We start from the raw sequence: 15,111 nt of genomic DNA, 5'->3' as shown, positions 1-15,111 counted from the left end.
AAAAGGACTGGAGCTGACACGACAGGACAAGATAGGACTGCAGCTGACAAGACAGAAAAGGCCTGGAGCTGACAGGACAGGACAAGATAGGACTGGAGTTGACAGGACAGAAAAGTCCTGGAGCTGACAGGACAGGACAGGACAGGACTGCAGCTGACAGGACAGGACAAGATAGGACTGGAGTTGACAGGACAGAAAAGGACTGGAGCTGACAGGACAGGACAGGACAGGACTGGAGCTGACAAGACAGAAAAGGCCTGGAGCTGAGAGAGAGAGAGAGATATTTACTGTTCACTTTTTATTGTTTATTTCACTTTTGTTTATCCATTTCACTTGCTTTGGCAATGTTTCCCATGCCAATAAAGCCCCTTGAATTGAGAGAGAGAGATGTTCTGATGTTACATTGTGTATTTAAGAGAATTCCTGTCTACTGTCTAACTAAAGGCTGGTTTATACTGTCTGTACACCACTAGAATTCAACAAGTGTAGTTGGTCAAAACGACTTTCATTTATAACCATTATGTCTGTACATTTCCACAGTCATTTTCAACTTTAAAATAATGTATTTTATAAGGAGACATCATGGTGTTCTTTGATAAAAAATATCTTTGTTTTCTCATTGTTTTGTCATGCCGTATTGGTATAGATAAAATACGACATGTCCCAAATAGAAAATACATTGCAAGTTTTAGGAGTTGATTTGGTCAGCTGTTCAGTCCACGTCAGATTTGGCTACGCTGGTTCAGAGATCGTGAGGTCATCTACCTGTGCATCTCCTGATGTTGTAGGAGTCCGATGAAGATGAGATGAAGTCCTTGTCCCTGTGTATTAGTCAGAGGCCAATATGAATCATTTTCTGAACAACATAATGTCAACTATTGTAACAAGCTCTAACAAACTTATCAGATGGAAGTTCAACACTTTTCCATGACAACATGATGAGGGGAAAGAGTGTTATTAATACAGTATATATTATAATTCAGAAATGTTCACTAGTTGTTCACTGTTTTCACAAGAGACAGACTGACACACATTTTCTGTTTTGACTTTCAGACAAAGCTCATTCCTCAACCATTTCACAACAATGATCTCCACATTGGGATGAGCGCACACGGTGCATCCTGTACAGGGCTTATGTTTCTCACCAATCTTTCCTTGAAGTCATTCCATATTTACTTTTCCATTTACCTTGACGTCACTGATGTACGTGATTTCTTAGTCGGAGAGATGTCGAGCTATGATTCTGAAACCTCCTTCGAGCAGGAAGAGCAGTCAGTGTGCTTGCTGAAAGCGAGGACAACTACTGTATTCCTACATACTCCAGGCGTATTAATGTGCTTCCCCAAAGCGAGGACAACTACTGTATTCCTACATACTCCAGGCGTATTAATGTGCTTCCCCAAAGCGAGGACAACTACTGTATTCCTACATACTCCAGGCGTGTTAATGTGCTTGCTGAAAGCGAGGACAACTACTGTATTCCTACATACTCCAGGCATATTAATGTGCTTCCCCAAAGCGAGGACAACTACTGTATTCCTACATACTCCAGGCGTATTAATGTGCTTCCCCAAAGCGAGGACAACTACTGTATTCCTACATACTCCAGGCGTATTAATGTGCTTGCTGAAAGCGAGGACAACTACTGTATTCCTACATACTCCAGGCGTATCAGTGTGCTTCCCCAAAGCGAGGACAACTACTGTATTCCTACATACTCCAGGCGTATCAGTGTGCTTCCCCAAAGCGAGGACAACTACTGTATTCCTACATACTCCAGGCATATTAATGTGCTTCCCCAAAGCGAGGACAACTACTGTATTCCTACATACTCCAGGCGTATTAATGTGCTTCCCCAAAGCGAGGACAACTACTGTATTCCTACATACTCCAGGCGTATCAGTGTGCTTGCTGACCGTGTTGTTTGAGAAAAATCACTTTGATAACTATTTATACTTTTTGAACAATGACTACATAAAATAGAATGTATTTATATTGATTTACAATGTGAGATTTTTCAGAATAGTACTGCTCTTCAACTGTTTATGCTAGTCACATCAAAAACAGCATGGGACCTGTTTTGGTGGGATTTTTTTTTAAAACTTGTTCTACTACCGTAAAATATAATAGTGGACAGCTGAAGCAAGCACAACAGTGTTTTGTTCAGGAAATAGCCCTTGCTAATACGTTTATAGAGAGTATGTTGGAGTCCATTCAACCAGTTAGAGTTGAGCTTTCTGTTTCTTCTACTCACCTGTGAACTATGACATCTGACTGACGGTGTGCTAAAGTTCACATACTCACTGCTTTACCCTACTTGTCATTGTCCTGGCAATAATAGATGAAGCAAGTGAGTTTTAAATCAGAGAAAGATTTCTTTCTCCATTTCTTAGGATTCCGTTTTTATACAGGTATCAAAATGTTAACACGTGTACATATAGAATGTAGATATGATGAAAAATCGTATTTTGAATTAAAATAAATGTCTAGTACATAGGTTATTTTAAGATTTTAACAATATATTTTATTGTTTCATAATGTAAATACAAAAATGTATACAATGACATAATGCAAATGACTCCCAAATAAACTTGATCATGTTCCATTTTGGTCAAAGTGTTCTCACCGGTCAAAGTCTTCTCACTGGTCAGAGTCTTCTCACTGGTCAGAGTCTTCTCATTGGTCAAAGTCTTCTCACTAGTCAAAGTCTTCTCACTGGTCAGAGTCTTCTCACTGGTCAGAGTCTTCTCACCAATCAAAGTCTTCTCATTGGTCAAAGTCTTCTCACTAGTCAAAGTCTTCTCACCGGTCAGAGTCTTCTCACTTGTCAAAGTCTTCTCACCGGTCAAAGTCTTCTCACTGGTCAAAGTCTTCTCACTGGTCAAAGTCTTCTCATTAGTCAAAGTCTTCTCACCGGTCAAAGTCTTCTCACTGGTCAAAGTCTTCTCACCGGTCAAAGTCTTCTCACTGGTCAGAGTTCTCATTGGTCAAAGTCTTCTCACCAATCAAAGTCTTCTCATTGGTCAAAATCTCACTGGTCAGAGTCTTCTCACTGGTCAAAGTCTTCTCACTGGTCAAAGTCTTCTCATTGGTCAAAGTCTTCTCATTGGTCAAAGCCTTCTCACTGGTCAAAGTCTTCTCACTGGTCAAAGTCTTCTCATTGGTCAAAGTCTTCTCATTGGTCAAAGTCTTCTCATTGGTCAAAGCCTTCTCACTGGTCAAAGTCTTCTCACTGGTCAAAGTCTTCTCATTGGTCAAAGCCTTCTCACTGGTCAAAGCCTTCTCACTGTCAAAGCCTTCTCACTGGTCAAAGCCTTCTCACTGGTCAAAGCCTTTTCACTGGTCAAAGTCTTCTCATTGGTCAAAGCCTTCTCACTGGTCAGAGTCTTCTCACTGGTCAAAGCCTTCTCACTGGTCAGTCTTCTCACTGATCAAAGTCTTCTCACTGGTCAAAGCCTTCTCACTGGTCAGAGCCTTCTCACTGGTCAAAGCCTTCTCACTGGTCAGAGCCTTCTCACTGGTCAGAGTCTTCTCACTGGTCAAAGCCTTCTCACTGGTCAGAGCCTTCTCACTGGTCAAAGCCTTCTCACTGGTCAGAGCCTTCTCACTGGTCAGAGCCTTCTCACTGGTCAAAGCCTTCTCACTGGTCAAAGTCTTCTCACTGGTCAAAGTCTTCTCACTGGTCAAAGTCTTCTCATTAGTCAAAGTCTTCTCACCGGTCAAAGTCTTCTCACTGGTCAAAGTCTTCTCACCGGTCAAAGTCTTCTCACTGGTCAGAGTTCTCATTGGTCAAAGTCTTCTCACCAATCAAAGTCTTCTCATTGGTCAAAATCTCACTGGTCAGAGTCTTCTCACTGGTCAAAGTCTTCTCACTGGTCAAAGTCTTCTCATTGGTCAAAGTCTTCTCATTGGTCAAAGCCTTCTCACTGGTCAAAGTCTTCTCACTGGTCAAAGTCTTCTCATTGGTCAAAGTCTTCTCATTGGTCAAAGTCTTCTCATTGGTCAAAGCCTTCTCACTGGTCAAAGTCTTCTCACTGGTCAAAGTCTTCTCATTGGTCAAAGCCTTCTCACTGGTCAAAGCCTTCTCACTGTCAAAGCCTTCTCACTGGTCAAAGCCTTCTCACTGGTCAAAGCCTTTTCACTGGTCAAAGTCTTCTCATTGGTCAAAGCCTTCTCACTGGTCAGAGTCTTCTCACTGGTCAAAGCCTTCTCACTGGTCAGTCTTCTCACTGATCAAAGCCTTCTCACTGGTCAGAGCCTTCTCACTGGTCAAAGCCTTCTCACTGGTCAGAGCCTTCTCACTGGTCAGAGTCTTCTCACTGGTCAAAGCCTTCTCACTGGTCAGAGCCTTCTCACTGGTCAAAGCCTTCTCACTGGTCAGAGCCTTCTCACTGGTCAGAGCCTTCTCACTGGTCAAAGCCTTCTCACTGGTCAACGCTTTCTCACTGGTCAGAGTCTTCTCACTGGTCAAAGCCTTCTCACTGGTCAGAGCCTTCTTACTGGTCAAAGCCTTCTCACTGGTCAGAGCCTTCTCACTGGTCAGAGCCTTCTCACGGGTCAAAGCCTTCTCACTGGTCAGAGCCTTCTCACTGGTCAGAGCCTTCTCACTGGTCAAAGCCTTCTCACTGGTCAGAGCCTTCTCACTGGTCAAAGCCTTCTCACTGGTCAGAGCCTTCTCACTGGTCAAAGCCTTCTCACTGGTCAGAGCCTTCTCACTGGTCAAAGCCTTCTCACTGGTCAGAGCCTTCTCACTGGTCAAAGCCTTCTCACTGGTCAGAGCCTTCTCACTGGTCAGAGCCTTCTCACTGGTCAAAGCCTTCTCACAAGGGTCATTAATAAACTGTAACACACATATTTTCCATTGACCAAGCCGGTGATGAAGGCAGTGCTAAGCTGGGATAAAGAGCTAGTATTACTGCATCCCAAATTGTACCCTATTCCCTATATAGTGCACTACTTTTGACTGGGGCCTATAGGGCTCTGGTCAAAAGTAGTGCGCTATATAGGGAATAGGGTGCAATTTGGGACATGTTCATAGCGTGCCACTTACCACTCTGTGTTCATGGGGAACAATAGAACCATTCACATGTTGTTACCTAGGCCATGCCATAACCATGGCTGAGCAAGTCATTCCTTAAGCAATGTTTAGTGCACTCACACAGCACAGACATCTAGACCTGAGGTACAGTAGAGTTAATTAAGCACCATATAAGATACAGTACATTCAAATACTCTACTGTTTAATTACACCATACAGTACATTCCAGTACTCTACTGTTTAATTACACAATACAGTACATTCCAGTACTCTACTGTTTAATTACACCATACAGTACATTCCAGTACTCTACTGTTTAATTACACAATACAGTACATTCCAGTACTCTACTGTTTAATTACACCATACAGTACATTCCAGTACTCTACTGTTTAATTACACCATACAGTACATTCCAGTACTCTACTGTTTAATTACACCATACAGTACATTCCAGTACTTTACAGTTTAATTACACCGTACAGTACATTCCAGTACTCTACTGTTTAATTACACCATACAGTACATTCCAGTACTCTACTGTTTAATTACACCATACAGTACATTCCAGTACGTTACTGTTTAATTACACCATACAGTACATTACAATACTCTACTGTTTAATTACATATTTGATTAAATGTCAGGAATTGTGAGAAACTGAGTTTAAATGTTTACTAAGGTGTATGTAAACTTCCGACATCAACTGTATATGCTTCCATAAACAGAGTCCCCCACATGGGTGTGATGTTACAGTGTCTTGTATGGGTCAGACGTTACATTAGGCCTTCCATACATAGAAACACACGTTAAACATGTGTTGGGGAGTAGTTACATACATGTACTTAATCTAGTCAGTTTGCAGTAGCTTGGTGGTAGTTGAACTACATTCAGATCTTGGTAGTGTAACCATGTAGCGGTGTAGCTAACGACTGGAACTAAACACTACTGTTTTACCATGTAGCGGTGTAGCTAACTACTGGAACTATACACTACTGTTTTACCATGTAGCGGTGTAGCTAACTACTGGATCTACACACTACTGTTTTACCATGTAGCGGTGTAGCTAACGACTGGAACTAAACACTACTATTTTACCATGTAGCGGTGTAGCTAACTACTGGAACTAAACACTACTGTTTTACCATGTAGCTGTGTAGCTAAATACTGGAACTAAACACTACTGTTTTACCATGTAGCGGTGTAGCTAACTACTGGAACTAAACACTACTGTTTTACCATGTAGCTGTGTAGCTAACTACTGGAACTACACACTACTGTTTTACCATGTAGCGGTGTAGCTAACTACTGGAACTAAACACTACTGTTTTACCATGTAGCGGTGTAGCTAACTACTGGAACTAAACACTACTGTTTTACCATGTAGCGGTGTAGCTAACTACTGGAACTATACACTACTGTTTTACCATGTAGCTAGCTGCTGGAGCTACACACTACTGTTTTACCATGTAGCGGAGTAGCTAACTACTGGAACTAAACACTACTGTTTTACCATGTAGCGGTGTAGCTAACTACTGGAACTACACACTACTGTTTTACCATGTAGCGGTGTAGCTAACTACTGGAACTACACACTACTGTTTTACCATGTAGCGGTGTAGCTAACTACTGGAACTATACACTACTGTTTTACCATGTAGCGGTGTAGCTAACTACTGGAACTACACACTACTGTTTTACCATGTAGCCGTGTAGCTAACTACTGGAACTACACACTACTGTTTTGCCATGTAGCGGTGTAGCTAACTACTGGAACTACACACTACTGTTTTACCATGTAGAGGTGTAGCTAACTACTGGAACTACACACTACTGTTTTACCATGAAGCTGTGTAGCTAACTACTGGAACTACACACTACTGTTTTACCATGTAGCGGTGTAGCTAACTACTGGAACTAAACACTACTGTTTTACCATGTAGCGGTGTAGCTAACGACTGGAACTAAACACTACTGTTTTACCATGTAGCGGTGTAGCTAACTACTGGAACTATACACTACTGTTTTACCATGTAGCTAGCTGCTGGAGCTACACACTACTGTTTTACCATGTAGCGGAGTAGCTAACTACTGGAACTAAACACTACTGTTTTACCATGTAGCGGTGTAGCTAACTACTGGAACTACACACTACTGTTTTACCATGTAGCGGTGTAGCTAACTACTGGAACTATACACTACTGTTTTACCATGTAGCGGTGTAGCTAACTACTGGAACTACACACTACTGTTTTACCATGTAGCCGTGTAGCTAACTACTGGAACTACACACTACTGTTTTGCCATGTAGCGGTGTAGCTAACTACTGGAACTACACACTACTGTTTTACCATGTAGCGGTGTAGCTAACTACTGGAACTATACACTACTGTTTTGCCATGTAGCGGTGTAGCTAACTACTGGAACTACACACTACTGTTTTACCATGTAGCCGTGTAGCTAACTACTGGAACTACACACTACTGTTTTGCCATGTAGCGGTGTAGCTAACTACTGGAACTACACACTACTGTTTTACCATGTAGCGGTGTAGCTAACGACTGGAACTAAACACTACTGTTTTACCATGTAGCGGTGTAGCTAACTACTGGAACTACACACTACTGTTTTACCATGTAGCGGTGTAGCTAACTACTGGAACTAAACACTACTGTTTTACCATGTAGCTGTGTAGCTAACTACTGGAACTAAACACTACTGTTTTACCATGTAGCGGTGTAGCTAACCACTGGAACTAAACACTACTGTTTTACCATGTAGCTGTGTAGCTAACTACTGGAACTACACACTACTGTTTTACCATGTAGCGGTGTAGCTAACTACTGGAACTACACACTACTGTTTTACCATGTAGCGGTGTAGCTAACTACTGGAACTATACAATACTGTTTTACCATGTAGCGGTGTAGCTAACTACTGGAACTACACACTACTGTTTTACCATGTAGAGGTGTAGCTAACTACTGGAACTACACACTACTGTTTTACCATGAAGCTGTGTAGCTAACTACTGGAACTACACACTACTGTTTTACCATGTAGAGGTGTAGCTAACTACTGGAACTACACACTACTGTTTTACCATGTAGAGGTGTAGCTAACTACTGGAACTATACAATACTGTTTTACCATGTAGCGGTGTAGCTAACTACTGGAACTATACACTACTGTTTTACCATGTAGCGGTGTAGCTAACTACTGGAACTACACACTACTGTTTTGCCATGTAGCGGTGTAGCTAACTACTGGAACTATACACTACTGTTTTACCATGTAGCGGTGTAGCTAACTACTGGAACTACACACTACTGTTTTACCATGTAGCGGTGTAGCTAACTACTGGAACTATACACTACTGTTTTACCATGTAGCGGTGTAGCTAACTACTGGAACTAAACACGACTTCTTTTGCGAAAATATGGGTGAAGTAGGCAATAATTTCCTTTCTTTTTCAGAATCAGACCTGCTTAATTTGTGTTTAATAGGCTAAATTACACATTCTGTTAACATCTGACTCCAGATCGATCTGTTCTTTCAATTTGTAGTCTATGACATTTCAGATTTAGATATGATAATTTGTCACAAAGTAGTTTTTTAAAGTAACTTTAGTAAACTATACTTTTCTTAATTAAGGGTAGATTTAGTGTAGCATAACTACTGCTAGTGTATGTAATTGGTAGCTTGGTAAACTATCTTTTCAGAGTAGCTTGCCCAACACTGCGTTAAACACATAATTGTTGTTAGCTTTCTGTTTCCTAAATGGTGCAATATTTGACTCCTAGAAACATCCGATCCATTTATTTGAACCGAAGAGAAGCTTTGGGTCAAAACACAAGAGCTTTAGGAAAACCTGTTATAGAGTATACTATATTTCCGTCTTCAAGGTTTGCAGCACGGTAGTTCAGAGGGCCATGCTCCTCTCCCTCTATTCCACTTCTCCAGCTAAACAAACTAAATCTAGTGAAAAGAGTAGTATTAGGAAGGACCCTGTTGTTTACTTCAGAGGGCCACTGCCAACCTGCCGTGCCCCTTCTTTCTTCACTTCTCCAGCTAAACAAATAGTCTCAGCCTCCCTCAAACTTCTGTCCCTTTGAAGGTAGTACCTAACTAAAACACACCAACGTCAACACTAGGACATTATTGTTATTTACGTCTTAAAGGTACTTCAGAGGGCCACTGCCAACCCGCCATGCCCCTCTTTCTTCACTGCTCCAGCTAAACAAATAGTCTCAGCAGTCCCAGAAGTAGTTGGGCGGAGGAGCCTCCAATCCCGGCTGCTGATTGGACCACAGGCCCCTGAATGTCTCCATTGAGTATTACAGGAGGAATTTGTGGAGACTCTCTCAATTCAATGTAAGGTCTTTTTTGGCATGGGAAACACATGTTAACATTGCAAAAGCAAGTGAAGTAGATCAGGTATTCCCAAACTGGGGGGGGGTTACGCGCAATGCCGTCAGGGGGTACGTCAAATAAAAATGTGATTCACAATAAAAAAAATTATAATACATATTTTTTATTTATTTTTTATTCTTCACATTTTCAAACAGTACATTTATTTTTTCTAACGGGGCTATACATTTGGGGTAATTTTTTCTCTCTCGCCTGTGTAGCCTCGTTTCACTACCAAAAATAAAATTAAACCATCTAGTGTTCAGCGAAATAACAACACAATGTCAAATACAGGTAGCCTAGTCAAATAATGAACATCCAATCACATTAACCGTTACTCTCTCCAATACAACCCAACATTGCAGAGTTATGTGCATCCTTTCAAGCACACCCTTCTCATTAACCTGTGGTGCGTTATTCACCATTTTCGATGAATAAATAAAGTTTTATATGTCTAAATAAAGAGCAGAATTATTGATTATTATTATATTATTATTTGTGCCCTGGTCCTATAAGAGCTCTTTGTCTCTTCCCACGAGCCGGGTTGTGCCAAAAATTCACACTCATTCTTATGTTTAATAAATGTATCGTGTAGTGTGTGTGTGGCAGGCTTACAATGATGGCAAAAAACAACATTTGAGAGTGCGCTGACCCTGGTGCTAGAGGGGGTACACAGCTGGAGGTTGAATGTTTGAAGGGGTACGGGACTATGAAAAGTTTGGGAACCACTGAACTAGATAATAAACAAAAGTGAAATAAACAATAAAAAAATAACAGTAAACATTACACTCACAAAAGTTCCAAAAGAATAAAGACATTTTAAATGTCATATTATGTGCAAACAGTTAAAGTACAGTAGGAAAAATAAATCAACATAAATATGGGATGTATTTACAATGGTGTTTGTTCTTCTCTGGTTGCCCTTTTCTTGAGGCAACAGGTCACATATCCTGCTGCTGTGATGGCACACTGTGGTATTTCACCCAATAGATATGGGATTTGTTTTCTAATTCTTTGTAGGTCTTTGTGTCTCTCTCCCTATATATATTTCTCTCTATCTCTATCTCTCTCTTTCTATCTCTCTCTCCCCCTCGATTTCTCCTTCTATCTGCCTCTCTGTCTCCCTCTCTCTATGTCTCTCTTTCGCTCCCTCCCTACTTCTCCCTCTCTCTCCCTCTCTCTCTCTCTCTCTCTCTCTCTCTGCCTTTCTCTCTCCCTCTCTCTGTCTCTCTTTCGCTCCCTCCCTACTTCTCCCTCTCTCTCTCTCTCTCTCTCTCCCTCTCTCTCTCTCTCTCTGCCTCCCTCTCTCTCCGCCTCTCCCTCTCCCGCTCTCTTTCTATTTTTCTCTATCTCTATCTCTCTCTTTCTATCTCTCTCTCCCCCTCGATTTCTCCTTCTATCTGCCTCTCTGTCTCCCTCTCTCTATGTCTCTCTTTCGCTCCCTCCCTACTTCTCCCTCTCTCTCTCTCTCTCTCTCTGCCTTTCTCTCTCCCTCTCTCTCCCTCTCTCTCTGTCTCTCTTTCGCTCCCACCCTACTTCTCCCTTTTTCTCTCTCTCTCGCTCCCTCTCTCTCTCTCTCTCTCTGCCTCCCTCTCTCTCTGCCTCTCCCTCTCCCGCTCTCTTTCTCTTTCTCTCTTCCATTCTCTTTTGGTCGACAGTAGAGGAATGTGTGTGATTTGCTCAAACAGCTGACCACTCACTTTGCAGTCACGCACCCAACCTCCTTCTCTCTCCCTCCCTCTCCCTCTCTCCCTCCCTCTCCCTCTCTCCCTCCCACTCCCTCTCTCATTCTCTCTCTCTCCCTCCCTCTCCCTCCCTCTCCTAACCTCTCTCCATCTCTCATTCTCTCTCTCTCCCTCCCTCTCCCTCCCTCTCCTAACCTCTCTCCATCTCTCATTCTCTCTCTCTCCCCCTCTCCCTCCCTCTCCTAACCTCTCTCCATCTCTCATTCTCTCTCTCTCCCTCCCTCTCCCTCCCTCTCCTAACCTCTCTCCATCTCTCATTCTCTCTCTCTCCCTCCCTCTCCCTCCCTCTCCTAACCTCTCTCCATCTCTCATTCTCTCTCTCTCCCTCCCTCTCCCTCCCTCTCCTAACCTCTCTCCATCTCTCATTCTCTCTCTCTCCCTCCCTCTCCCTCCCTCTCCCTCCCTCTCCATCTCTCATTCTCTCTCTCTCCCTCCCTCTCCCTCCCTCTCCATCTCTCATTATCTCTCTCTCCCTCCCTCTCCCTCCCTCTCCCTCCCTCTCCTAACCTCTCTCCCTCTCTCTCTCCCTCCCTCTCCCTCCCTCTCCCTCCCTCTCCTAACCTCTCTCCATCTCTCATTCTCTCTCTCTCCCTCCCTCTCCCTCCCTCTCCTAACCTCTCTCCATCTCTCATTCTCTCTCTCTCACTCCCTCTCCCTCCCTCTCCTAACCTCTCTCCATCTCTCATTCTCTCTCTCCCCCTCCCTCTCCCTCCCTCTCCCTCCCTCTCCTAACCTCTCTCCATCTCTCATTCTCTCTCTCTCCCTCCCTCTCCCTCCCTCTCCCTCCCTCTCCTAACCTCTCTCCATCTCTCATTCTCTCTCTCTCCCTCTCCCTCCCTCTCCTAACCTCTCTCCATCTCTCATTCTCTCTCTCTCTCCCTCTCCCTCCCTCTCCTAACCTCTCTCCATCTCTCATTCTCTCTCTCTCCCTCCCTCTCCCTCCCTCTCCCTCCCTCTCCTAACCTCTCTCCATCTCTCATTCTCTCTCTCTCCCTCCCTCTCCCTCCCTCTCCTAACCTCTCTCCATCTCTCATTCTCTCTCTCTCCCTCCCTCTCCCTCCCTCTCCTAACCTCTCTCCATCTCTCATTCTCTCTCTACCCCCTTCTTTCCCTCCTTGTTGCGTTCCCTGTTGTACTGCGGTTGTGAACCTTGTGAACTGTTAATCCTGCGCTCAGTCAGTCAGTGGGTTCATTGGTCTGTACATCACAGGAGCCATGGTGGCAGTAAACGGCTCAGGGGAGAGGTCGGGTGTTATTGGGGGCTTTCCTCATCTGTGGGTTAATCCTGGAGTTTGGTAAGTGACTGTATTTCCTCTCTGTGGGCTAGTGAGGTGCAGGAGGAGATTAGTAGATGGCTGCATTACTCTGACTTACTGTGAACTTTGATGGTATTTCTTGTGTTAGTTACATTACATTTCATTTGGTTTCACCTCATGCTGTCTGTCTGTATAGTAAATTCCTTGCAGGATATTCCTGTTATTGCCAAAGTATGGCAAATCAACATTAGACTCTTCATGCTTTTATTTGTTGCATTAACCTGAAGCATACTGTGCTTGTGACTATGGTTATGTGTATTTCAAAGAATACAAATTCACTATTTGATACTTGCTCTGCAGGACAGTGCCAGCAGGATGAGCAGGAGGGACGGACCAGCCCACCAGACCCTAAGCCTAAACCCAATAACGGTAAGCCAGTGAGGGGAGCAGGAGGGACGGACCAGCCCACCAGGCCCTAAGCCTAAACCCAGTAACGGTAAGCCAGTGAGGGGATCAGGAGGGACGGACCAGCCCACCAGGCCCTAAGCCTAAACCCAGTAACGGTAAGCCAGTGAGGGGAACAGGAGGGACGGACCAGCCCACCAGGCCATAAGCCTAAACCCAGTAACGGTAAGCCAGTGAGGGGAACAGGAGGGACGGACCAGCCCACCAGGCCCTAAGCCTAAACCCAGTAACGGTAACCCAGTGAGGGGAACAGGAGGGACGACCAGCCCACCAGGCCATAAGCCCAAACCCAGTAACGGTAAGCCAGTGAGGGGAACAGGAGGGACGGACCAGCCCACCAGGCCATAAGCCCAAACCCAGTAACGGTAAGCCAGTGAGGGGAACAGGAGGGACGGACCAGCCCACCAGGCCCTAAGCCTAAACCCAGTAACGGTAACCCAGTGAGGGGAACAGGAGGGACGGACCAGCCCACCAGGCCAGGCCGTAAGCCCAAACCCAGTAACGGTAAGCCAGTGAGGGGAACAGGAGGGACGACCAGCCCACCAGGCCGTAAGCCCAAACCCAGTAACGGTAAGCCAGTGAGGGGAACAGGAGGGACGGACCAGCCCACCAGGCCATAAGCCCAAACCCAGTAACGGTAAGCCAGTGAGGGGAACAGGAGGGACGGACCAGCCCACCAGGCCATAAGCCCAAACCCAGTAACGGTAAGCCAGTGAGGGGAACAGGTAAACCCAAAGCTAAAGCAACCCTGGCTCCCCCAGCAGCAGCCAACCAGTGACCTGTTCACCTGACACAGGTAGGATTGAAAACATTTAAATTATTCACATGAAAGAAATCCTTGTTTTGCATTTTCATAATCGTAAAGCTGCCATGACAGATTGGGATCTTTGTCAAATCTGTACATATACGTAGTATACATTAAAGGTAAACATTATGTGCACAAATCCAAAAAAACGCTCACACGTCTGAGATTTTTGATGCAATGGACGGATGTTGGTGGAGCAATGTCTACTAATGGGTGCTAATTACAAGCGTTCACAAAAGTTGTGACGAAGGCCGACATGTAAGCTTGAATAAAAATAAGTGATTCTAGCAAAAGCAGTGTGAGGGCTTCTCTTGTGTTTTAACATAATGAACACTAAAGGTAAACTGCCATGCATGTTTCTCCTCTCCTGGTTTTATACCATAGAAGGTGAACAAAGGGGAGTTCCAGCGTGTAGGGGACCATCTGAGTGTCCGGGGCCGGCGACACCATGAAGCTGAGGTGTAAAGGGAACCCCTGTTGCGTGAGGCGTTCCTGCTTACCTGGAGGACGACGACGAGGTGAGACTCAGGTGAGACTTCGGTCCTGACGATGTGATGGGACAGGGTGCCATGGAAACAGGCCTCCACGGCAACAAGGGCTCTCTAGAGAAAGTGGCCTGAGTCTCAATGTTGTCTTCCCTGTATAAAACTTGAATATTAAAAAAGACGTCTTGCCAGGATTGTCCAATAAAGAACAAAGATCCTATAAGTTTCTGAGTGATGGTCATTTTAAATGGGTTGTGTGTGAGAGACTCATTTCTCACCTCTCTGTTTGTACAGAGATGCTGTATGTAGGCCTGTGTGACTCTGGTGAGAGGGACTCATTTCTCACCTCTCTGTTTGTACAGAGATGCTGTATGTAGGCCTGTGTGGCTCTGGTGTGAGGGACTCTTGTTTCTTCGTGTTTGTACAGGACCCGTGTGGCATGACCGGTACGGCACCCTGACCCTGTCCAACTCTACCGGAGAAAAACCTTCCCCATGTACTGTGAAGACAGGGACTGCAGGAAGGAGTACGACAAGGCTGTCAAAGTCTTTGTCTTCTTCCCTGGTACTAAATCCCGCCTCCTGACATAGGAGTTGTTACCATGGCTACGTCCCAAAAGTCACCGTAGTTTCCGTAGAAATAGTGCACTACATTTGACCAGGACCCATAGGCCCCTTCCTTGATCAAAGAAGTGCATTACATTAGGGCTTTGGGAATAGGATTAACTTTGAGACACAAGCCCATGTAATCACCTACAGCTTCTGAGTCCCTAATAGCACCCTATTCCCTATTCCCATAGGGCTCTGTTCAAAAGTAGTGCATTATATAGGGAATAGGGCACCATATGAGCCCCCCCCCCCCCCCCCCCCCCCCGGGACATAGATTTTTCTATTGTGTTATTGACTGT

Source organism: Salvelinus namaycush, chromosome 17 (assembly GCF_016432855.1).
Source record: "Salvelinus namaycush isolate Seneca chromosome 17, SaNama_1.0, whole genome shotgun sequence".
In the NCBI taxonomy this organism is placed as follows: domain Eukaryota; kingdom Metazoa; phylum Chordata; class Actinopteri; order Salmoniformes; family Salmonidae; genus Salvelinus; species Salvelinus namaycush.
Note: the sequence above shows the minus strand (reverse complement) of the source record.